This window comes from Mustela nigripes, chromosome 12 (genome assembly GCF_022355385.1).
Source record: "Mustela nigripes isolate SB6536 chromosome 12, MUSNIG.SB6536, whole genome shotgun sequence".
In the NCBI taxonomy this organism is placed as follows: domain Eukaryota; kingdom Metazoa; phylum Chordata; class Mammalia; order Carnivora; family Mustelidae; genus Mustela; species Mustela nigripes.
This window is the reverse complement of record NC_081568.1, coordinates 129,946,698-129,973,536: the sequence shown is the minus strand read 5'-3', so window position 1 is coordinate 129,973,536 and position 26,839 is coordinate 129,946,698. Positions and strand designations below refer to the sequence as shown.

General features: G+C 37.7%; 1 protein-coding gene and 1 long non-coding RNA gene across 4 annotated transcripts in view; one reads left to right on the top strand and one right to left on the bottom strand.

Moving 5' to 3' along the window:
* Positions 1 to 9,632, top strand: part of LOC132028836 (uncharacterized) — a 49,119-nt gene extending 39,487 nt beyond the window's left edge. The window contains exons 3-5 of the long non-coding RNA XR_009407564.1: positions 2,345 to 2,557; positions 4,138 to 4,277; positions 9,535 to 9,632. This is a non-coding gene — a long non-coding RNA (uncharacterized LOC132028836). The remainder of the gene's footprint in view (positions 1 to 2,344; positions 2,558 to 4,137; positions 4,278 to 9,534) is intronic.
* FER (FER tyrosine kinase) overlaps positions 1 to 26,839 on the bottom strand; it is a 473,779-nt gene that overhangs the window by 43,107 nt on the left and 403,833 nt on the right. The gene's annotated exons all lie outside the window — the stretch shown is intronic.

Below are 26,839 nucleotides of genomic sequence, written 5' to 3'. Positions count from 1 at the left end.
CAAAGTCAAACTTCTGAGTGTGTACCAGAGGTATCTTACAAAGTCATACATAACATGAGACAGGCTAATTATGGATTATATGAGAACAGAGAGCAGTGATAGGAAATCCAACTCCAGCAGGCAGTGGAGATGAGTCAATTTTCTGGGCTCTCTAGAAAGCACAACAGTGGGCATGGTGCCCTGTGGAGATGTTGCCTCTCAGAGCTAATGCTGTGGTAAACCAGCAACAGCCAGGAGGCCAAGCCAGTGTTCTCCTTGTCTTGATGCCTTACCCTAGACATCATTTTCTATTGTTTGTAGCTATAATTACACAAAGTCAGGATATCCTTCACACAGGAAATAAGTTAGAGGGTGTGTGTGTGTTAATATAAAAACTATTCCCACTGGGACTGGATAATAGTGGGTCACAAATATCTAGCAACATTTAGGAGGAGAAAATCTCTTTAAGACCCCAAGGTTTCCTTATTCGGATTAAAACATGGCATAAAAGCAGTAATAGTGCGGTGGGGTGGGTGGTCAGTGAAGCAGATATTTAATGTAATCAAACCATGTATTACTTAATCCATGCCTAATGGATGGCTACGACCTTCAAATTTTAAACGAGAGCTAAAATTCGTTACCTGTAAGAAAAAAAGTGACACTTCAAAACTCACTCCCCTATCAAAAGAGAAAATAAAAATTATCTGTGTCAGAAGCATATGAAAAACCTGTTTTCTGAAAAAGCCAAGTGGCCTCAATGGCTTTAAAACAGTATCTATGAGTGTTTTGATGGAAGGAGAGTAGGAATACCAGTTTCTTTTGCAAAATTTTGCCTACAATAACAAGAACAGAACAGTAAACTGTTCCTTAGAGCATACCAGGAAACGGAGGTTGGGCAAGGAGGAGTGTCTTTGGCAACAGAGCTGACCCTCAGGGGACCATTTATACTGGCCAATACCAAAGCCACTATTGAGCAGACAGTGATGGGATCAGAGATTAGCCAAAAAAAGAGGTGACCAGCCTATTTTTCCACAAGTCAGATGTTGCTCATTTCCATTTCAGAATCTACCTTAATTTTCCTCTGAATAAAGTATATGTTGGGCCCCCAGGTGGTGCAGTCATTTAAGCCTCTGATGCTTGGTTTCAGCTCAGGTCATGATCTCAGGGTGGTAAGATCAAATCCTGTGTCTGGCTCCAAGCTCAGCGCAGGGTCTGCTTAAGTTTTTCTCTCCCTTTCCCTCTGCTCCTCCCCCTACCCTGTGCTCTCTCTCTAAAATAAAATTTTAAAAATAATGAATCCTTACATGAAAGTATATGTAAGGGGTGCTTAGGTGGCTCAGGTGGTTAAGCCACTGCCTTTGGCTCAGGTCATGATCCCAGAGTCCTGGGATCGAGCTCCGCATAGTGCTCCCTGCTCAGTGCTCCTCTGCCTCTGCTGCTCTGCCTGCTTGTGTCTCTCGCTCTCCAAATAAAATCTTAAAAAAAATTTTCAAAAAAAAATTTATGTAAATATGAACATCGTCCTACATTTCTCATTTTCAAGCACACCCTTGATTTGATTTCACCCCTGGTTTTCCATTGGTCTTTCTTGCCATCACAGTCTCTTCCATCATGTTCCATACCCCTCACCTGGCAAGTTCTCTGCCCATTATTATTGAGGCACTTATTTTTGAAAGTATAGCTCCCAAAGGAAGTCTCAGCTACAAAACTGAAAATTAATCCCATTATTAAACTGTGCTTTTTCTCTTCCTTGGAAAAATTGTTCAGTGTCACAGTGTTCTGGGAGGTCAGAAACAAAAGTATTACTTCTGTGAATGCAGTAACAGACCAGGTGGAGGGCGGGTTAGAGTATAATTTATGCTTTTTTGCTCAGGGCTCATCTGAGGTCCTTTGGGTACACATGGTGAGAGCCAAAGGACTCCCTGTTCCTGAAACGGCCCTCCTGCAGCCCGTCAGGACACAGAATCCCAAGTATTGCTTAAAATCCTCATTTGCTTACAGCCGCTGCTAAAATGCAAATATGTTACCTTTGGGGACAGGGGCACCTGTTATCACTGAGCTGTGTTTTGTCATCAATGTTTTGAACAAATAAATAAATATAAAGACATAAAAAGTCTTAAGGGAATGGGATGATAGGGCGGTTTTGTGAGAAGAGGGGGAAGGGAAAGCTTGATCTAGGGAACTGGCTACAAACAGGCCTGGGCAAGGCACAGAGTGGGCTCTTGTGGGAAGAGTCATGGGGTGAACATTTAAAAATGTGCTATGGCCTTGGGTAAGGGAATAATGCAAATGTAACTCCTAAAAAGTCTGTCTGGAACTGTGTCTTGTGCATTTATTCTAAGCCAGGTTACTTTCTTCTCAACAGCAGGGTAGGATCATCACTGGGGCTTGAAGGCCTCGGCCAGTGAAATCGACTGACTGATAGGGGAGTAAGGCTCCCTGGGGCTGCATTCTGTGAAGAAACTGAGGCCTTTGCTGATTTTGTCTAAAGAAGCTGCTGCCCAATAGCTGGGACACAACGCGACCAAGTCCTTGCCTGATGCAGCTGACTGAGTGAGAACCATTTATGGAAGCTACTGTAAGTCATCTGCCTTTACTTAAAATGGACATGCTCAGCACATACAGAAGTGCTTACTCCTTTTGGCTCTTTCATTTCCTTTCCTGGGGTGAGTTCCCTGTAAGAGAGTTCTGTTTGGCAAGGCACAAATACTAACTCCACATATTCTTGTATTGAGCTTAGAAATCAAATTCTTAGGTAGTTGGCTAAAGCAAAAGAACTCCTACTAAATATGGACATTGACAACAAATTCAGAACTGAACACATATAGTGGTAACACTTGCTTCAGTCCTAAATTTACCTGCAGAACCCAAGACAGACTTTGTATTTAACTACTATGATTAGCCTGGATGGTTTATCGTTTGATGAAATGGGTACTCTATTTGTATAGTCAGGTATAAAATTCTCAGCCATTGTTTTCTGCTATCACCTCTGGGCAACATTGTACAATGCGATACCAAATCTCTAGAGATTAGCTTTGGGTACACAATTTGAATAAAGCTTGATCTAATGTTAAATCTCTTAAGAAATAAAAAATCTGCTCTAAGGGCATAGGGGAACAGTGGAGGACACATTAAAAAATATTAATGGTAAGTAAATATTTAAATCTCTTTAGTTCAAAGAAATACACCAAATCCCAATGGGTAATTCAACCACAAAACTGACTTCTGTCTCAAGCATGCACATTAAAGGCCACTAGCTGTCTGAGGCTGCAGTAAGATGCATTTCAAGGGCTTGCCTCTGAAGTTCGCCTCCGTACTAATGCCAAGAGCCTATACTCCTACAAGACTTCTCGAAGGGAGAGTTTTAAAATACCCACCACTCCCACTGTGAGAATATGGGAAGTAAAATGGAAGCCACTTGCTTGAATGACAAATGATATAACCTAAAATATTACATTTGGATTGTGATAAGTTACTCTGAGCAACAGAGAGAAAAAAGTGACAAAACCACTCCTTACCGAATAGCCATCATGATAATATCTATAATTTACTGAGGGCTTTATATGTCAGGTACTGTTTTAAATGTTTTCCACCTAACCCATTTTCTGTCAATACTCAACTTCATGCATACTAATCTAAACATTAAGTACATCTCGGATTTTTCCAGAAGCAACAATGCAAACATTTCCACTGTTGGGAGTTCTGGACTGGGAATCAGAAGACCAGAATTCTCACCAGTGTTTTTCTTAACAAGTTATTTAAGTGAGTACATCACACAACATTCTCCTGGACCTTGGAAATGGGAGCACCAGTTCTTGATTCCTCTCAGCATGAGGGCTCCTATATAATATTAAACGATTTTATGATTCCTTTGTACCATATCCATCCTGATGTAAGAGTTGTATGTTTTATAATGGCTCACGGAGGAAATACAACATGATAAAAGGCTATTAAGAATTCAACAATGTTCTGAGATGAATTTATATCTTATTAATCACTACAGTAAAATAGTATTGCATACACACACACAACATTATTCTGTCTCAAATGCTCATTGTGCACTTGGAACACATGCAGTAACTCAGAGGACCAGGGGCCCATGGTCCACCAGTTGCTAGCCACCATATGTAGCAACTCTAACATTCTATTATACTCTAGGTTAAAAGCATTGTCTTCCTATAACTGGCTGGATAAATTTAGCCGCACAGTGGTGCTGGGTGATCCTCTGTGAAGAGTTTTCCATGTTTCCAGTGCAACAATGAGTGTTACAGCTGAAGAATGAAAGTAAAGCCTGGAGGGTAAGTTACAAGAGTATATCACCATGTGGCCAATAGTCCCACCCACCCCAGGGCCAAAGATTCACAATACAGGCATCCTCTTGCTTGCCTCTGCTGAAGAACTTGGGTCCAACCAAGAAAATGCACGTTTCAATGCTGTAAGAATAATATTGACTATTTATTAAGCACTTAGTAGGTAATAGGAACTTTGCCTATTATTCCTAAACTCTGTTTGAGTGTAGATATCTATTACACAGATAACGAATATTTATTTAGGGATGCCTGGGTGGCTCAGTTGGTTAAGCAGCTGCCTTTGGCTCAGGTCATGATCCCAGCGTCCTGGGATTGAGTCCCACATCGGGCACCTTGCTCGGCGGGGAGCCTGCTTCTCCCTCTGCCTCTGCTGCCACTTGGCCCGCCTGTGCTTGCTCTCGCTCTCTCTCTCTCTCTCTCTGGCAAATAAATAAATAAAATCTTTTTAAAAAAAAGAATATTTATTCATCTATCTACTTATTTTTTTTATGAGATTAAGTAACTTGCCCAAGAATACAGAGACATTAAGTGAGTATAGTATCTCTCTTACTCCAAAGACCATGTTCTTTTCGTATTTTACAGGGCTGAGTGTTCCTTTGGTTTCTTTGATATTATTAATTTTATCTGGACAAAAGCAACCCCTTGCAGTACCTGATGAGATAGATGTCTGCCATTTTGTTCCTGAGATGTGATTTCTTTCTCATTTAAGTTCTGTGGAACAGAATCCCTGACTCAGTACTTGGGCTCTGGAATATAGAATGTATTGAGAGGGCTAAAATCTACATTATTTTTCTATTCTGAATCAAGGCACATACCAATTCCTCCAGCATCTTTTTGTTGTAGTTTATACATTCGTGATGTGATATACATACTCACACTAGGGCCCAAATTAAGATATAAAAGACACATAAAGGAGCAGAACGACTGTGTAATCTGTGATGCACAAGGTGCAATAACGAGCCTCGGGACCATTTACATTTTTACAGTCTGCAAAATGTTCAGCTACTGACGAACAAACTCACTCTAATTATGGTGGAAGGCACCTAGGTTTAGATACTGAATGATCTGCTGTGGTTAACTCTTCACAGGATCATTGTGTCTGCGCAGTGGATGGCACCAACTCTGCACTCTGCTGAGAGGGTCAGTAATGGATACCCCATTGACCAAATGCCCCATTGACCAACCCCTTCTGTCCCCCAACCAGACAGAGCTATTGGCCAGCCTGCACTTTTGTCTCTGGTTTGGAGATCCCTAATAGACTCTTGGGCTGTATGCCTGAGGTGGGAAGATAGACTCATCCAGTGTACAAACACAGCAAGAGTCCTCAGAATAGGCTGAGCCCTTAGGTACAGAGGGGAGACATCCAGTCCTATTTTCTGTGGCACCAATATCCTGTTCATGGACAACACTTGTCAGAATTTATAGGAGTTCAAGAGGATGAATGCTTTTCTCTCATGTGCCTCAACCATTCTTTCCTTGCCTCTCATTTACATTCTTTTAACATGAAACTTTCATTATTCCCATTTCAATTTCTAATGTTGTTTTCTGTGTTTATGAAGTGCTATCCCAGGTGACTTTATAATAAATCTCCCTTCAGTCCTATGATTGCTTTCAGTGTATGAAATCCAAATAGGAGAATCTGAGTTACGAATACAGGTCTATTTTATAATAATTCATTTTTATCTTGAAACAAATATCTGAAATTCAATTTCTTTTCTGTCTCTCTCTATTTTCTTTCCATAGTCAGGAGAGCTTGCTTTAGCTTTGTTCAATTCTAATTCTGCATTCTGTTTGATAATATAATACCACAAAAATAAAGTCTTAAGACTTGATTTCATATATGTAGCTGTTTTTCTCTTCTTGTAATTCTACAAGATAAAAGTTTTTTAAAATATTCACCAATGTCCTTCCATAATTAGTTGTTATTCATCCCCTGATTCTTTGATGTATTCACAAAAAATCTGCATTTTGCATTCGTGAAGGATTACTTGTCTGAGCAAATATTAACCTTGCATACACATGTGTCCTTTTGATCTCTTAACAAAATTTTCTTTTACCAATTTGCAGACCATAGTTACATAAAACAAAAGTGTCTGAAAGACTCAAAGTGGACAAAGTAACGTATATAAATGTAAAATCTATTCATGAAAAATTCCAAAAAATTTTGGCAAATTTATAGTGATCTCCAAGCTACTGGAGGAAAAATGTGACAGCTGCTGAATAGCGTTTAGTGAGAATGTGTAGCAGTAGCAGCGCTTCAAAGTGAGTATCACAGTCTCTTGGTTAAATTACACGTGGAATAATTACCTGTGTGGGAACTTAATTAGGGCACAAGATTTTTAAATTCCATGAAATACTAAATTGTCATTTTAGTACCATCAACTGAACTTGGGCTGATATTAATAGATGGACCTTTTAGATTATTTGAAGTATTTTTAGAGCCAAGTAATTAGGGCTACCCTTGACACTTTCCTTATTAAGACCTTGTTATTTTGGCACAAGTAGTCATTCTTCTGAATACATACTATAAGAGAATATATAATTGGGACTATGAGGCCCAACATATTTGATAACAGTCATGGTGGAAATTAGAAATGAAATCATTTCTGGTTATTTGATCTGGGAACTGATTAAGGAAACACTACTAAGTCTCCACTACACAGATGAGTTCATATGTTCCCAGAGCACAGTATTCTAGGGTTGCTGCTTGACATACACAAAAACAATCTTTATGTATGTATGTATGTCTGTATGTATGTATCTGTCTATTTATTGTAGGCTCCATGCCCAGTGTGGAGCCCAACTTGGAGTTTGAACTCACAACCCTGAGGTCAACCTGAACTGAGATCAAGAGTCAGATGCTTAACCGACTGAGCCACCCAGATGCCCCCAAACTCTCAGTATTTTATACCAAAAGACACACTTCTAACTTACTTTGTACTTTTTAAAAGTAATTTTCCATTAATCTTATAATTACAGAATCTAGCTATTAAAGAGAAACGAGGATATACATACGTATATCCGTATAGACATATGTATGTACGTATTAATCAGTCAGTCTATCATTGGTTCAACTTTCCTTTATTAAGACCTTATTAGATACCAGGGCCTTTACTATGTGCTACAGATAAAGATAACCTAATTCCTGTCCTCAAGCAGTTCAATTTTGTAAGAAGAGATAGCTATGTAAGCACATAAACTACAGTACTGGAAATTACAAGTGTGAGGGTTAGGAGTAAGCTCTCTGAGACAGGTGTGGTATGAAAAATATGGCCATAATATTTTGTACTTCACCACCCTGTGTCTAGGCTAACCTGCTATTTCGACAAGCAGAATTTGGCAGAAGTAATCTTATGAAGTTCTGGAGTGTAGGCTTCCAGAGACTTTCTGATTCTACTTTTATCTTCCTGAACACTCCTGATACCATGTAAAAAAACCTGAGTGAGACACCATGGTGGGGAGTGGGGAGAGGGAGCAGCCTACAGTCCGTTGGAAGGCTCCAGCTATGTGAGTGAGACTGAACTAAACCCTCTAGCCCTAGTCAGTCTACTGGGTATCTGAAGCCACATAAGTGACCCCAAGGGAGAATAGCAGAAAGCCATTCGGCCGAGCCCTGCCCAAACTGATGAGCCAAACTGATGGAACAAAAACAAATAAATGATTTTTGTTTTAAGTCACTGTATTTGCAGCGGTGTTTTATAAAGCAATAGATAATTGGTACAACAGATTTAGTAACACTGAGAATGACAGCTCAACAGCAAGGATGGGTAGGGCAGAGTTGGAGGTAAGAGACCAAAGAAAACTGTCACTGTTTATGAAAGGCCACCTTCTTTCTCATCCATCCTTAATAGAAGACTGTGGCAGGCACCTTCTAACAATGATTTCTCCTAGTTTAGCTTCTGATCTTCAGCTTTCAATTTGCTTTCTCTCTAGCATCTAGCTTTTTATTAGTTGAGTTTTCCCTTTTTTAAGCTTTTTTGAACCAATGATGTCCTGGCTAATGACTGCTATCTTTTCTAAGTGCTACTTCTTGGAATATCTCTGTGTCTAGCCAATGCCATTCCCACAGGGCCCCTTCTAACCTGATATGAAACAACTGGCATATGGAAGCTAGTTAATTTAGTGGTAAACTTCCCCAAGATGCTTTGAAACTAATTCTGATCTCAGATTAGAACAAATCACAATAAGTGATATGGATATTACTGACTCTAAGTTTTCAATAAAGGTTAACTGTTGTGGGGTATACTTGGTATCACCAAGCAGAAATATGTGGTAGATAGTTTATCATTATTTCCATTAAAAAGATTTAAAATTGGAGGGGAGACGGCCAACAGATAAACTGATTTGATCCCTTAAAAAAGTGCTATCTATTTAGCGCTTCAATATTTGCCAGGCACTGTTCTAGCCAAAGCAACAACAAAACAGACAAGAATTCATGTCCCTGAGGGAGACAGGAGCAGCAGCAAATAACACAAAGGGACAAGAGGATCTGTTTTCTACACAAGCAGCAACTCAACAAATACTAAAAAAAGGAAAGTGGAGGCCACCTTTGAGTATTTTAATAATACTTATTACTAATGGAAGAGAAGGTCATTAAGATTTGATCCATGTGGAAAAAATCAGAGTAATTATGGAATCCCACATGATAGCAGTGTGTGGTCTGATTATTAAATAGGCAGTGATGTCATTTTGTGGAGAAGTTGTGCCGTCCTCACCACTTGGCTTGTTTAAACCAAGGGTGACCACTGCCTCTGGGAAAACCTTAGTGGGAGAAAATGCGTCTTTGAGAAAGAAGGGGCAAGTCTTCTACTAGGACCTCTCCAGCTGTAACCTCAGAACCAATTACTTCTTTAAAGCTAACTAGTTCAGGTTTTCTGCAAATTAGTTATTCTGGTGACTGATTCTATTAATACAACAATAGGCAAAACAACCACTATGCAGATAAGGAATTGGTTTTATTTTCTGAATATTTCTGTAGACCATTATATTAACTATAGAATAGATATGTGCATCTCATTAAAACGCCATATACTAAATAATGAAGTTATTGTTTAAAACCTAATCAGGTAACCTGACGATTCTGGACAGTTTTTCTCATATTCCAGATCCTACTTTTGTCATATTACCAAACAATATACTAAGCAGTAATGTTTTAAAATGAGTGTTCAGTATTTTCTTTAAAATAAAGTTGAATTCTGGGGGTATCGAGGTGTCTGTTCGTTAAGTGTCTGACTCTTGATTTCAGTTCAGGTCATCAACTCAAGATGGTGAGACAGAGCCCCGCACTGGGCCGCATACTTGGCATGGAGCCTCCTCAAGATTCTCTCTCTCCCCTTCCCTCTGTCCCTTCCCTCTCTTCTTAAAAAAAAAAAAAAAAAAAAAAAAAGCTTAAAAAAATAAAGTTTAATTGTTCATACTAAAAGTAATTTTATTCTTGTTTGATCATAGTAGAAGAGCAGCTGCTCGTTTTTATACCAATATCTATTTTTTTTCTCTAAAAATGGTCTAACCAAAGTTCTTCAAAACAATAACAATGAATTCCACACATGCTGAACTAATAATGGTTGAGGAAGATGATTTATGAAAAAGAAAATTCTTCTTGTTTTAAAAGATAAATGGCAGAAAGATAAGGCCCAAACAAACAGACAAACAAAAAACGATCATCATTTACTAAAAACTCAAAAGCATCTACTGCGTTTAGTAAAATGTCAATAGTATGCAAGAGAGTGAAAATCAATGGATAAACATTTTAGTTGGTGTGATTATGAGTAAGAAAAAAGACAATGTTGATGAAAGTATGTTTAAATTATATAGCAAATGAGACAGCAGAATTCCTGTCTATAGGGATTTTTAGGATATTAGCATATAGGGAGATGACAGAACCTCTACCCCTGGGAATGTTAAAGAAAGGGTAAAATCACTGATTCAGCAAACATTTTCTGGATTTGTACCAAACAATAATGGTGTTAGAGAAGATCAGGATCCTGTCCTTAAGGAGTTTATACTGCAGTGGTAAAAAGTGATCTTACAGGAGAGAGAACAAAGGTCTGCAGAGGACATTATGGGCACCAGAGCAAGCATATGGGGAAAGATGATCAGAAATACTTCATTCTTGAAGATAACCTTGCTAAATAATTACATATTTGCTGGGGCAATTAACCAGACAGGAAGACTATGTTTGACATGACCTAGGGGGAAAAAAATCTTTCTATCTTATCGTTATGTAAAGGATTGGCTAAATAAATCTTCCAGTGTTACTAAATTAAAAATAATGCAATTTGCTAAACATTTACACTAAGTTCTAGTCAAATTTAAATCTAATGAAAACCTGAATTTTCACATATTTCACCAGGCAAAAAAATAAAATATTTGCCTTTTTTTTCCTGCAGGGTGGTATGAAAAAGGTATGTACATGACACCCAAGGGAATATTCTTAGAAATGCTACAGAAAAACAAAAGGAAAAGAAAAAGACAATTAACAGGGGATTTCTAATGTCTTTTGAGTTCCAGGAAGACATGGGATAGGACTTGAACTGGGGATTCCCAGGAAAGGCAACTGAATATATTCTGAACAGAAGGTGCAAAATCAGAAATAAGGTAGATCAGTAAGCAAAGAACCAAATGGGAAGCGTCAGAAAGGGTTTCAAATAAGCAAGGACAAGAGATTGGCACTGTGTAGGTCTTAGATCTGGAAGCCAGAACTAAACTATAACATTTTAGAAATAAAAGCACAGGAGAAAATCTTCAGGGTATGAAAGAATTCTTAGATATGCTACCAAAAGCATGACCCATAGAAGAAAAAAATTGCTAATTTTAGACATTGTTATTATTGGAAACTTCTCTTGAGGGGAAAAAAAAAAAGGACAACTACAGCTTCAGAGAAAATATTTGCAAAATATCTGAACCAGGACTTGTATTAAAAAATGGAACAAATGCCACAGACCTGTACCCCTGGGGCTAATAGTACATTATATGTTAATTAAAAAAATGGAACAAATGCATACAACTAAACAAGACAACAGTCTGATTAATAAAAAAAATGGGCAAGGGATTTGAACAGACACTTCATGAAAAGATGACATGTGAATAGCAAATAAGCACATGAAAAGAAGCTCAGCCTCATTAGTTGTTAGGAAAATAAAATTAAAACCACAACCAGATACCACTACATTCCCCAGAATGACTGAAAAAAGACTAACAGTAAGAGATGTGGCTTAATTGTATGGAGAAGCTGCAACTCCCATATACTGTTGGTGGCCATGCAAAATGGAACAGCCACTTAGAAAACAACGTGGCAGTTTCTTATAATGTTAAAGATAATCTTTTCCATGCAATCACCCATTCATATTTTAGAGATTTACCTGAGAAAAATAAAAACATATATATTCACACAAAGACTTACATATGAAAATTTATAGCAACTTTGTTTATAATAGTCCCAACCTGGAAATAATCCATATGTTCATCAATTGGTGACTAGAAAAATGAACTATGGTATAAAATGGAATACCCCTCAGAATTCAAAAGTCAAGGACTATATGTAATAACATGGATGGATCTATAAAGCCCTGTTTTCAGTGAAAAAAAAAAAATCTAGAACAGAAGATTATATACTGAATGATTCCATGTAAATAAAATTTTAGAAAAGGCTAAACTATAGTGAGAGAAAACAGATTAGTATCCCCAGGGCCACGGGTAGGAGAAGCGGATTGCATACTCGGGAGCACAAGGAACCTTCTGGGGTAATGGAAGTGTATTGCTCATCACATGATGATCCACATTTGGTAAAAATCATGCAAGATGATAATATGGGATATCTTAACATGGGATTTTAAAATAACTTAAGGATCACATAGTCAGATGATTTATTGTTAAATTTAACTTAAGCCAAGCAAATAAATATATTAAAATATTGCCTCTCTTTAATAGATGAAAACGCTTCTGAGGATTAATATTCTGCTGTGTTATCTTGGTGAGATTTTTGTCCAGTCATTTTCACAGGACCAGCACCCCAAGAGATGAACACTTGTTAGAAGAAGGAAAGCTTGAATAAGAGTGTGTACATTTAAAGCATGTGGCTTTTTCCAATACTGAAAAGCTAACTGGTCTATATGGCACTTATATTTTCTGTTATAGCCTTTTTGGTAAAACAAACTAAAATTCAATAAACTGTCTTTGTATTACTTTAATGATATTATCCCATAACAAAAGATGGTGTTTACATTAATACCCAAATAAAATCCTTTTATTTTCCTTTAAGCACTTAAAATGCCAAACTCTTACAAAAGAAACTAAGAACTAGAACTCTTATACCTTAGAGATTGAGTTATTTAATAAAAATGTTATATAACTCATCATTTACCTGTTTTTTATTTCATATTTTAAAAAGATACTAATGGTACAAAAACAACTTGAAAGCAAGGCATTCCTGAAAAAGTACATACTTTTTTAGACCACTAGAAATATTTAATGAGTTACTTCAAGATTCTCCCGGCTTCAAATTTAAAAATAGTTTTAAAATATTCACTACAAAAGCACCCCTACGTTTATTGCAGCAATCACCAAGATATGGAAGCAGCCCAAGTGTCCATCCACAGATGAATGGATTAAGAAGAATGGGATACAGGGTGCCTGGGTGGCTCAGTGGGTTAAAGCCTCTGCATTCGGCTCAGGTCATGATCCCAGGCTCTCTACTCGGCAGGGAGCCTGCTTCCCCCTCTCTCTCTGCCTGCCTCTCTGCCTACTTGTGATCTCTGTCTGTCAAATAAATAAATAAAAATCTTTAAAAAAATAAAATAAAACTCCTTCCTTAAAAAAAAAAAAAGAATGGGATACTACTCAGTCATATAAAGGAGTGAAATCTCACCACTTGCAACAATATGGATGGATCTAGAGGGTATAATGCTAAGTAATAAGTCAGTCAGAAAAAGATAAATACCATATGATTTCATTCATATGTGGAATTTAAGAAACAAAACAAATGAACAAAGGAAAAGAGACAAACAAGAACCAAACTCTTACATGTAGATCAAGGGTGGTTGCCAGAGGGGAGGTGGGGCGGGGGGAAACAGGTGATGGGGATTAAGAGTACACTTACTATGATGAGCTCCAAGTAATGTATAGAATTGTTGAATCATTATATTGTACACCTGAAACTATTATAACACTGTATGTTGACGATACTGGAATTAAAATTAAATAATTAAAAATTATTAAGTACCTAATATGTGAAAAAAAATTCTACCTATAGAAACTACTAGAAAAGAACAATTAAATAGTGAACCTTTTATAAATGGTTGGGGAGCAGAACATGGTCACAGTGTCAGGGTAATACTTTGCATTATGCAACTGGCCCTGTTTTTCCTATTTTTAGTCTTATACATTTATTTTGCTTGTGATCTTTGCATTTGGTGTTTATGCGTGTCAAATCCCCCAAAGCCTTTAAGTGCACCTTGAAGAGACAGAATTTGAAAAAGGTCATCATACTCACAGCGACAAGAAAGAAAATACATGGCACTATGGTTTTCCCCCATGCTCCCACATGCTGCATCCATCAGTCTACCAGATTCCCAAGAGAAAGTTCGAGTACGTGAGGTCTATGTTTAGCTTAAATTCAGAATCCAGACAGAATAATTCTCAAGTGGGTTTTACCAAGTCACAAAATTGGTCTGGTCCCAAAGGCCTGTCTTCATCTAGGACCCAGACAGGTGACTTTGTGCGTACAAAATGAGACCCGGAACAGCTCCTGTGGTGTTGCTCAAGGTCTGCCAAGTTACGTCTCCTTTCCATTTTAAACTCAGACAATATGAAATTAAAGGTAATAGAAATGAAAACAAAACATGAAGTTTTAAAGGAGGACCAGGATTTCGATGAATTAACTTACATAATACAGAGAACTGAAATTTAACAGCTCTGAGCATGAACACCTGAAGCAGGGAAGAAATTTTACGTGATGGGCTGGTATACTGCACAGCCAAGTTAGGACTGAAAGCCTCCAGGATAGGGTTTTTCTTCTTATGAAAAATTTATGAATAATATTTGCAATGATGTATATAATATTCCTTCAAGGAAAGTTATTAAGCTTCCGATACAGAACGGAAATGAGAGACAACTGAACCAGTTCTGGATGTGGCAGCTGGCCAGGCTTGCTGGTGGACAGGATGCCTCATGAATCTCTCCTCATGCTTGTCATTTGATTCATCCCTGTTTCTTCCCATGCGGTCTGAAGACAAAATCAGTATCACTAAATCTATAATATGACTGAAGAGCTAGCTGTATAGCTTCACAGGCTAACTTTGAATTTTAGGGGGAGAAACCTACATGGCACACCTTATTTCTATTGTATGACATCTGAAAATAGTAAGTGTGAATGGCAGTCCAATTTATCACAAAATATTTCTTTGATTTGAGACAGAAAGATGGCTTGGGTTCATTTTCTTTCCTCTCAGCAGACGCTCTTACAATATTCAAGTTGGGACAAAAAAAGAAATGCAGTCCTTTTCTTCGCCACGTTAATAACCACCACTAGGAAAACAGACTTTCAATAGGAAGGTAAATTAAAACTAGTTGAAGGCCTGTTATCGGCGCAGATGATCTGCTCTGCAGAGTCCTGCAGTCCCATTCTGTTTTTGTGCAGAGCCAGTGGGAGAGGCTTGCGGAGGTGGGCTGGGACTATTCACAGACTCCAGTCCGTGACTCTGCATTCATAATCTGACCTTCAGATGTCACTGAAGTACGTTTCACAGCCAAAGTGCTTTCTTTTGGCACCTGTCTATCTAAGCTACAATCCTGGGATCTCATTTTGGGAAACAGGATTCTTTTGACACCGTTTACAGGATTCCTCTTTCGCTGTGACACACACTGCATTTATATGCTTTTTGACAGTTATTGTTCTATTGTCTTATAAATGAACATTTTTAGTTCTCTTGTCTACCTGTATTAGCTCCCCAGTAAGACTTTAATCTCTTTAAGGAAAAGAATGATTCTGCTTTTAATTCTCATAAGCATTCTTTGATTCATTGATTCATGCCACAAACAGGGTGATCTCTGTACCCAGCAGTGGCCGGTCACTTTGGGGCTGGAAGCATAGCACCATGTCATGTGGTAGAGTGTGGTTTGGTGTTACAAGAGCAGATCAAAAATATGTGATGGTGGCAGACAGAAAGAAAGATTATTTCTGCCTGGTGGATGGCAGGACAAGGTAAGAAGAAAGCACAATGAGTTGGACCCCTTGAAGAAAGAAAGGGTAGGGTTTTGAGTATCAGCAGTAGGCCTTAAGCCCATGAAGACTGGATTTAGGGTCTGAATGTCATCACACGTCAATGCTGTGCCACCGAAGAGTTCTTACGGGAGGCATTATAGACACAGCTGGGATTTAGAAGATTATCAAGAGAAAGGTAGGTGGCTGATTGAAGAAAAGGAATAGAGACCATAATTCTAGGACGAGGTTGGTGTTCTTAAGTGAGGCATTCTCTCTGCCATCATTTTTCTAACTGCCTCGTTTCACAGACTCCCCAGCTACTTTATGTAAAATACAGGCTATTTTTTAGATAAGCATTTTGTTCTCCAGACAGAGATCTTCCCTCCCTTCTTCATTTGACTAAAATCCTACTCATTCTTCAAAACCGAACTCGAGGATCATTCCCTTTGGCATGTCCTTCCTGGTGTGGACCACAGCACAATTCAGGGTGTATCTCAGTGAATGGTAACCACAGACTTACTTGTCTGACTTGGTCTTAAATGCCTGCTCTGTGCAGAGCCTCTTACGAGTCTGGCACCTCAACACCCAGGTCCATGTGACATAGTACTTCTCAATACATGTTCGCTAAATAAATGCATCCAAGTCCCCAAGTCTCTGGTATTCAAATGTCACTTAAACCGGAGAAGATCTGGGTAGGCAAACTAAAATTTACAACTTAGAAATAATAAAATTCCATAAAAATGGAGACTCCCTAAGGAAAATGAGTCAATTATTTTTGGAAGCTTATTCTCACAATAGGAAATGTATCAAAGTTAACAGCACTGGAGCTCCAGAGGCAGACTCATTAGGGAATTGCTTGAAATGCTCAATATCAGAAAAAGAATATCAGAGCTTGTTGCCAGTGATCAAATAAAACCACTAGCAATGTACACGGCAGCCAAAAAGTCCTACCAGAAGATAAATGGTTGAAAAAAATTAGAGTCCAGGCACAGCAGATCAAGGGGAATGGAATTTAGAACAGTGCAAATTTCACAGCCTTCCCCTATTGCTGATCACAGCAGCAAATTGCATTTTAAAGTGTTTTCAGAGAAATAGTCACTAAGAAAATTCGTGTAGTGCTGAACTGCCAGAAGATTTTAAAACACAAGTGTTTCTGAGAAGCTACTAAAGACTTAATTCAATATAATTGTGTATATATTTTTCGTTCATTGAAAAATAGTAACTCCACAGGCTTGACTGGCTTGTGGAGATAGTAGAAGGCTACCCTGAGCTTCATCACAACATAATCAGTAGGAAATCCACATAGCTTAGCGGTTTTTTTTCACAAAATACTGACATTTTTTGCTTAAATGGCCCAGGGGATATAACTGGCTGGGTCTCTGCTCAGTTTACTTACTTACCAAGTTTGTTCTACCCCCTCCTCTCCACTGACTCTTTCCATTACCATCTGAACATAAAAACACTGCCCTTGACCTCAGGGCATCCTTTCATTTCTGTCTTCCGTATCTCTACCCCTTTGGTCTCCTTTCTCAGCACTATAACATGACTTTACCCCTCACTTTATTGGAGTGCTCTTGTCTTCGGCGGCTATCTGCTATGCACTTTCCAGCTCATGAGCCACTTTCTTGGCCTCTTAACACCTGGCTCTTTTCTTGGCACTTGCCGTTACTGATTGCTGTCTCTCTGAAAATTTTCCTTTAGCTTCTAGGATACCAGACTGCCTTCAACTATACCCTCTTGATCTCTTCTGCCCATGAAATCCTGAAATGTCAATGTTCCCCAAAGTTTGGTCCCAAGCACCCTTTTTTCTACCTACAGTCTCTCTCTGGATGATCTCATACACCCTTATGGCTCTGTTATCTACAAGCTCATGACTCCTAAGTCCTTATCTCTTCTGTAGATCCCTTCTTTGTTCCAGAGCTTACCTATAGGACTCTGGACATCTCCACTGTATCACCCTACAGCAACCTAAGTTTATCATGATCCTCCCAGGTCCCCCTGTGGTCTCTTAACAAGGAATGGTACCACCATCCACTGGGTTGCTCAAGTCATAGTCAGGAGTGTTGTGTGTGATATTGTACCCCATATTTCCCCTTACATTCTATTAATGACAAACCTTGTCCATTTTACCAACTTAAGATTGTTTAAATTCATTAGCTGCTGTCTGTTCACAGTGCAGTTCCTTTTTTCAGCCCACCATCACCTGTCACCTGGTAGCTTGCCTGGGGTTAGGCTCCTTCAGCTTATTTTCTGCACTGCGGAGATAGTGGTATTTCTACAAGGTAAATCTAATCATTTCACATCCTTATTTAATAAGTCCAAATTGCTCTCAAGAAAACATCTAAATCTCTTAGAATAGCTCATAAGGATTTTCATGATTTGGCTCTAGTGAAATCTAGATGTAACCACACTATCCCTCATCTACCAGCATCTGCACTCTCAAAAAAGAAAAGAAAAGAAAAGAAAAGAAAGAAGTGTTTTATTACCTTATACTGGCCCTATTGACATCACTTTGCCTTCTTGGGATTCACCATCTATTTAATAATCCATTTGAGAATTTGGTAAGAGTATCATCAAGCTCACTGGTATGAAGGTTTCCGAATCTACCTTTCATCCTTGTGAAAAATTAAGATGGTATCTGCAGACCCAGCACGTTAGTTCCTTTTCGACTCACCAGAGATCTTTAGATCACCCTCCACAGTTTGGAGATCTCACTAGCAGACTTGTTTGCCTCCTGGGCTATGATCAGCATAGCCAGGAAACCCATCCCAGGAGCTATGCTTTTCTCGTCACTCCTGAACTGCAAGGACCTCTAAACAATGTCTGTCCTCCTTCTTCCTGTGCTCTCCTTAGCTGCCCTGCCACTTGCTAAAATGATCACATCTTTCCCAAGTACTGGCTCTTTTCTTCCTAAATTGAACATCACTCTCCATCCAGAAAAAAAACAAAACAAAACAAAAAAAACAACAAACAAACAAACAAACAAACAAAAAACCCCCAAAAACAAACCCCAAAACCAAAAACCCATCTCTTTATTGGACTACTCTTCACATTTGTCAATAGCCTCAGCTCATTTTAATTTTTAACTTGCTGATGCTATTTTCACAATTTCTCACTAGAGTGGGGTATCCTAGGCAGTAACACGAGAGTCACAAGTCACATCAGTATCTGGTTCTCAACATGTGAAGACTGCACTTCTTAGCCTCCCTACAGGTAGGTAGACCATATGACATAGGGATGTATGACATACGTCACTTTGGGGCCAAGGCAGTGAAAAGCTCCCACACAGCCATCCATCTCTCTCCTTGCAAAAGTGGTTGCACATACTGAGATGGAAGATTCCTAAGAGGAGACCACCCTGGCTCTATGAGTCGCTGAGTCACAGGACCACTCACAGATTCTTCACTAGCAAGCAATGCTATTTATACAATAAGCCATTGAGATGTAGTATTTATTTGTGGTTGCAGCACATAGGTCAGGGTTTCCTAGCTAATTCAGGATCTTTCACCATTATTTTAAAATTTCAGTTTTAACGGGCTCCCATTCTATTGAGTTTTATACCCCTTTAGGATTTTAAGATGTCTCAGTAGATTGAATAATTAGCTACTCCCCACTCCCAAAGATTCTATGTCCTAATCCTCCCAATGTAGGACTAGGTTACCTTTCATGGCAAAGGGATCTTGGGATTTTGAGATGGGAGAATATCCTGAATTATCTGGGCAGAACCAATGTAATCACAAACATTCTTATAAGAAGGTGGCAGTAGAGGGGCAGCTGGGTGGCTCAGTGGGTTAAGCTTCTGCCTTCAGCTCTGATCATGATCTCAGGGTCCTGGGACCAGGTCCTGCATCAGGCTCCCTGCTCGGCAGGAAGTCTGCTTCTCTTTCTCCCTCTGCCCCACCCCCTCTGCTCACATGAACATGGGGGTGCTCCCTCTCTCTCAAATAAAATCTTAAAAAAAAAAAAAAAGGAGGAAGCAGTAGAGTCAGTCAGAAGAAGGTAACATGACAATGAGAGGTTGGAGTGGTGCACTTTGAGTACAGAGAAGGGGGCCAAAGGCCAAGGAGTACGGGCAGTCTCTAGATGCTGGCAAAGGTGAGGAAACAGATTCTACCCTGGAGTATTCCAGAAGGAAAGCAGCCCTGGTAACACCTTGATTTTAATTTTGTAAGACCTACTCCAAACTTCTGACCTTTAGAACTATTAAGAGAATAAATTTGTGCTGTGTTAAAACATTACGTTTGTATGAAATAATACACTTTCTCTAAACATCTTGAAAATGACTTTCTAAAGTCTAAGGTAAATGTACATAAAAACTGTCTTAAACTATGCTCCTCTTTCTTTTCCTTATCTAAATGCTAATGGTTAAGGGCTATTGGATGAGAGCTTGTTTCTTCTACCTGTATTCTTGAACTCACAGATTTTACCATTTTTACCTTACAGGTATGGGTTTGCTTCTTCTTTATTTACAATAAAAAGATTTCTTTCCTACTCCCATTTCTGAATTATTTATTCTATATTCCCCAAAAAACTGGAACCCAGAGATCAATTCATCAAGCATTTCACCTTCTACACCTTGCATTTAATATTCCCAGAGCTGGGATATCCTCCAGCAGGAAGATACACATGCTACAATCTCTTAAGGATTGTTCTCATTCCTTCAGTTTTCATACTTCTGGTCAAAGCTCATAAATGTTATAGCTATTCCTGACACCTGATGAAAGATGTATAATGGCAAAATACCTGTTACATCTGTTTTTTGTTCCACCTGGGAGACTTCTCAGAATTAAACTCTTGCACTGGGTGCGTCCACCCTTCCGGCAGTATGTGATGTTTGCACTTTTCTCAAACATGTGTCATATTTAATTGCACTCTTGTTGGTTTCTGCAAATCTCGGATACACTTAAATGTAAGACAATGACTAGAGAAAACATCTGCTGAAGTCTGTAAGGAACTTCAACAGGGAAGGATCGCTCACGGCTCCCCTGCTACTCGATTTTTTCTGCTGCTTCCAAGCGAAGTGTCCAGAACATTTTGGAGCCAATACCTTAATTTTTGAAATGAGAAAACAGGCTCCAAAGTGGCTTTCCTAAGGTGAGAGGCAGAATATTACTAATGATTAAAAACAAGGACTCTGGAATCTAGGTTCAAATTCAAATTCTGTCACTTAACTCCTACCTGTATGAGGCCCTAAATGGGCCTCATTTTCCTTATCTGTGAAATTGGGAAAATAAAAACCACCTCACCTTAAGGAAGACTTAAAACTGATCCTGGCACATAGTTAGCACTACCTAAATGTTGGAGGTAATTTTGTTATGTAGTAAGATCATGATAGAGGTTGGGTTAGAAGTGAATCTGATACTCTTTCCACTACCCTATTCTGGTTCCTTGAAGCCAAATATGATATTCTTGACATGGTAGGATGCTTTATGATTAAAAATACAACCATAAGCCAAATAAACGATTTCCAGCATGTTCTTATTGTTTGGGGGGAAATAATACAGGTTTTTGATAAAGAATTCAAGCAATGACAGAAAACCAAAAATAAAAAGTATCACCTCAAATCCCCTCACTTAGAATATCTCCCTATGTATATATGCACCCAGAAAACTTTACTATATCATTTTGTAGGTAATTTTATTAATCATACTATAATGCTACTTTTTAATGAAAACTCAAATGGATATTGTAAGTGACTTATTATTATTATTTTTTTTTACCCTGAAGTTCCAAGTTAACAGTTCACTAGGGAAACAGCACCCACAAAATATAATGGAATTATATTTGCTTCATTAGGTCTTTAAAAAGGCATCATGCTCAATTCCATTTTGACTGAGTAGTTAACAAATCTTCCTAATTCTAAAGAATATATCATTTACGTTTGGCTGTATACACATATAAAGCTATGTGACCTTCCTACATTTTGTTAATCCATTATTGATTTGTTTTTAGAGACAACATAAATGTCTGATAGTTCAATACTATAAAATAAAATCTGCAAAACTGCACATTCTAGTGGTTTAATTTACAATTCCGTTTCATTAAAATGACAAAAAATAGAGTAGTAAATGAAACTGCATGTTTCTTACTTCTCTCCTTGACACAGCTCTACAAGTCCACTGAAAGGGCTGTTCTTTCCTGAACATGATAATTAAACAGAAAACAGAGCCATGGTATAAGATAGGCATACATATGCTAATAGTTTTACAGTGAAATTATTCCACAAATGTTTGGAATTCAGGATGTGTCTGAGTTATATTTGTTTTATGTATTTTATACACACAGAAATCAGAGACACATATTGACTTTCTTCTGACAATAAATAACTCAATCCTTTTTCCAGAGAGCTGCATTTATATTAAAACTAACAATTATATTTATTAATGACTTATGTTCTTCCTATTTTTCAAGGCGTTATGGTACTGGCACTACCTCCAGTCTTACTGGTGACTTTATGAAAATTTGGGTGGGAACTTTGGGTTGATCACAGGCTACATTTAGCTCCCATACCCTCCTAGTATAGAGCACAATGTAGCTATAGTGATGACTTTTTCTGGTAGGTTACAACACAGATACGGGACTAAAAAATGTGGACTAGGGTAGACAGAAGAAGAAGCCGATGATAAAGCAGATTTATCATATTCTGGCATTGATTCTGATTCTTCATTTTTGGGAGCTAAGGCAGAAAGAAAAATATGGGGATTACACTGCCTCTTTTCCTTATGTGATGTACAAAATCATCTGTACATGCAAATTTTTTCCTAGAACTAAACTCATGTGGAAATAGCATTTATCTCCTAAAATAAAAGATCTTTATGGTTGCCCAAAAGTTTCAGAAATGTTGGACAAATGGACAATTCTTGCACTGACTCTCCCTAAGAGCAGGAGGTACCAAACTAAAACATAAGTCTTGAAGATGTATTTTTGAGGAGCTAACATTAATGTAGTTATTTGCTTTTGCAAGTTAATTATGGGACAAGACTTGGAAAATCTTTTCAAATGCTGTACATATGTCCACTGGACTGTCTAAAACATCAGAAATATGAAACACGTTTTGAGATGATATCAGATTTGCTTTGACCACAGTCATTGTGACTCTCTTAAATTTCTGATACAAAAAATTCTCTAATTTATCAACGAAGAGAAACAGATCCCCCTAGGAAAAGCAAAATAGAAATTACATAGCCTGGACATGTTTTATAACTTGGCAAATTTTACTCATCTTGGATCCTGGGTAAATGTATGTCTGTTGCTCTTGTATTTTGTAAATTCAGTCACCTCTGCATTTTCTCTTCTTGATTATGGTTTTGGGCTGATAATTCAGTATATCACATATACAATAAAAACCCCAAATTTTAATTTGAATTTAGCAGTTTCCCACCAACACGACTTGACTGGATTTAACCTTATGATTCTAATTCTTGTGTTTCAAGTGGTTTGTGGAAAAAATATAACCCTTAACCCTCAAAAATAGAGAAGACAAATGTAGAAAAAAATTTTTTAAACAAAAAAATTTGAAACCTCCACCAGAAAAACTATAGCACAGCAGGAGAGTGTCATGTAGGGAATTATAACAATTTTCTGTGCTGTGGGCCATTTTAGACCATTTTTCTACTTTCAAAGGTAAAAATAACTAACCAAAGATACAAACTCTTACAAATATTTGCCTACTGCTATTTCATAGAACCCATCACTTATTTCCAGTATAATAGCTGCTTATAAAATGTCATTTTGATTACCTTAAAATCTTTTAGTTATAATTAAATTGTAATCTATTCTGTTTGGATGATTCAGAGTTAAGGATGAGAAATTTGCAATGGGTTCTACTTCAAGGTCCAACATTTAAAATGTCACAAATAATTTATAGATTGTTTTGATAATAGTACAGAAAACACCTATGAAACTTCATTTTCAATGACCTCTCAATAAATTTATATGCTAGGAGGAGACTAATGACAGGGACTAACCTAACAACAATCACTTCAAAGATATATTGGCTTCTGTGACCTGAAAAGGGTGAACTTCCTGTTCTATGTCCTCTCTCAAGAACCATCTATCAGTTTTCCATGCTATTCTATGGATTTTTTTTGCTGATTATTATTTCCTCATTAACTGAACTTAGTATTTTATGTTCCAGAGCAGTGTTTCAGAAGTCTACAGGGGAGACAGATAAGAAGTAGACAATCCACAATTCAGTGGAGAAAGTGCTGTGATAGGATAGTAAGAAAGGCAGCTAAACAAGGCTTGATTGCTAAGGGAAATGAGGACTAACTAGCACCTGAAGGAAGTAAAAAGGTGAGATGGATGTAGAAAGCTCCCAGGGAAGTGAAAGTATGTTTAAAGGCCACAGGGCAAAAGAGAGGTTCCATGGGATTAGTGAGTTCAGAGGAAGGCAGGGGTGAGTGACAGGAAATGAAGGACCAGTTGATCAGGTCTATCAGCCTAAGGGACATTAAACTCTCAGATCCTCCGTCTAAGGGATAACATTGTAGGCATTCAAAGGTTTGAGGTATCTCGTGCCCAGGATTTTATCTTTTCTTTTTCTCATCCCCTTTATATGTGAACTACTTTAGTCTTCTTTGCTCTTTGGGACAGTGGTGAAGGGAGAAGCAGAAGAGCCATTTGCAGAGCCCTTATATTTAGGGAAGCCTCAAATTTGACTTTTCTCATCATCTCTAAGTGAAGTTACACCTACAGTCACAGAGACATTCTGATTAGATATTAAGAAGCTGTTACAATTTTTATAACCTTGTTTTGCATTTAGTGTTTTTAATATGGCAGAAATAAATGAAAGTACCTAACTATTTTGACCTAAGACTGATTGAACTTGGTTAGGTGATAATTGGTAGCAATGGGGAAAGCAGATATAGTTTGGTAACTGTTTGCTTTCCTAAATATTATAATTAACTTAGATTAAAATGGATCTAAAAGGATCTTTAAGATCTAGAAGATCCTTATTTTGTCATATTTCTAATCTCCAGCATCTCTAAGATCAACTCTCACACTCACTGACACGTTGGTATTTTACGATCCCAAACGTAAAGCATGCTTCAGGTGATTCTTTTGCTCGGTGAGAATATATACACGCAGCAACAGAGAATATATACATACAGCCAGTCATTTTAACTGGTTTGGCCTAGGAAATAGATTGTTTATATCAAAACAACACCCAAGTAACTAAGGGCTAAATTACCCTTTGAGAAAACCATCTAAATGTAATAAAAACTTTTCTAAAATGCAGCACACACTTTTTTATATTCCTAAGCAGACTAAAAATGACCTCTTACTGCCCCCCAGGACTCAGGGTAATCATTATGACTAACAGTGGCTAAACTCTGATGTAAGAGCGTGATTCCTGAGACTTGCAAGCGGGTTTCCTCTCACACGCTCTCTGCTGTTTTAAGAACTTTGCCTCTTAACTATTAGGGACAAACTGATGGTTATCAGACAGGAGATGAGTGATGGGATGGGCGAAATAGGTGAAGGGCACTTGTTGTGATGAGAACCTGGTGTTGTATGTAAGTGTAGAACCACTAAATTGTAGACATTAAACTAATACTACACTGTATGTTAACTAGCTGTAATTTAAAAAACTAGAAAAAAATAAAAAGAACTTTGCCTTTTTCTTATATGTCATGTGCGTTCCCCAAAGTGTCTTTCTTCTCTCCTTTGTCTCTACCTTTCCCCATGGCCTTCCTAATATGCTGATTCAAATCTATGAGAACCTGAAAACCAAACCTATGAGACTTATGCTTAAAGTAAAAATAAAGATGCCCCAAAGGAAAACTCCCATATTGGAGTGTCAGGATTATAAGGCAGGTAACTTGGTGGTATTTATGTAGGGTATAGAGAGCTTTCATAGATTATTTCTCATTCTTAACCATTCTTTGGGTAAATGGAATTGCTAAATCATTGCATCCCAGGTAAATGAGCTATTATATATAGATTCCATAATGCCTAAATGTACCTAGCTACAACAGATGTCCTTACTATGGCTAACCATATATATATACGACATAAGAAAAAAAAATCAAACAAATACTGAATCAAACAAATAATTGAAGAAGACTGATATTGTATGTATTTGGAGAAATGATTTTTTTTCTAATTACAAACATTATTGCTCAGTGGAACAAATATGCAAATCAGAAGAAAAAATTACTTAAGAATCTAACTAAAGAATCACTCTTAATATTTTGCTGTGTTTTCTTAGTACTTTCACTTTCTATATATAACTTTTTTCTTTTTATAGTGTATCTGTATGTGTGTACACACATATTTCAAAGATCAGTATCATGTCGAGTCTGAAATTTTTCCTGCCTTTTATAGCTAGGAATATACACAGAGAACATTTTCTGCTACAAATATTCTTATATCACAGGATTTATGATGTCAGCATTTGTGTTCCATCAATGGGCATAATTTAATTGGTATACCTAATATTTGATCATTGGATATTTTAGTTTATTTTTCCAGATTTCCCCTTCTTTTTTGGTTATCATGAATAATGTTGCAATGAACACCTGGTCACACACATGTCTTTGCACATCTGTAGTTAGTCTCACACAATATATTCCTAGAAGTGAAATATCTGGGATAAAGTATACGCAAATGTGCTGCGTTTCAAAGACATTCTCAAATCACTGCCCAAAGAGGCTTTGCTATTTATACCCCCACCAGCTGCACATGCATGTCAGCTTTCCCACTTCTTCAACCACACTGATTCATAGCATTCTTTCTAATTCCTAACATTCTGCAGGAGAAAAATGATAGCTCATTTATTCTGAATTTATATTTCTTTATGACCAATGGATTTTAACATTTTTCAAACATCAAATTTTTGTCATACACATAAACATGTCAATTTCAAATTTTTTCCATTTTTTTAGGGATGGGGTATTTGTATAATCATTTTTTGATAAATTGCTTCTTCCTCATTTTCAGTTGCCTTTACTAATTTTTTCCATTGTGTTATTTACTTATTGATTTATAAACAATCTTTATGATTAAAAGCTGTGGTTTATAATATATTTATTTCCCCAACATTTTCATCTCTTAATTTAATTCTTGGTGTGTTTAAAAAACCCATTGTCGGGGCGCCTGGGTGGCTCAGTGGTTAAGCCGCTGCCTTTGGCTCGGGTCATGATCTCAGGGTCCTGGGATCGAGTCCCGCATTGGGCTCTCTGCTCAGCAGGGAGCCTGCTTCCCTCTCTCTCTCTGCCTGCCTCTCTGCCTACTTGTGATTTCTCTCTGTCAAATAAATAAATGAAATCTCTAAAAAAAAAAAAAAACCCATTGTCCTTTAATCTTTGCTTTATCACATTGCTGAATCCCTTGATACATTTCCAAG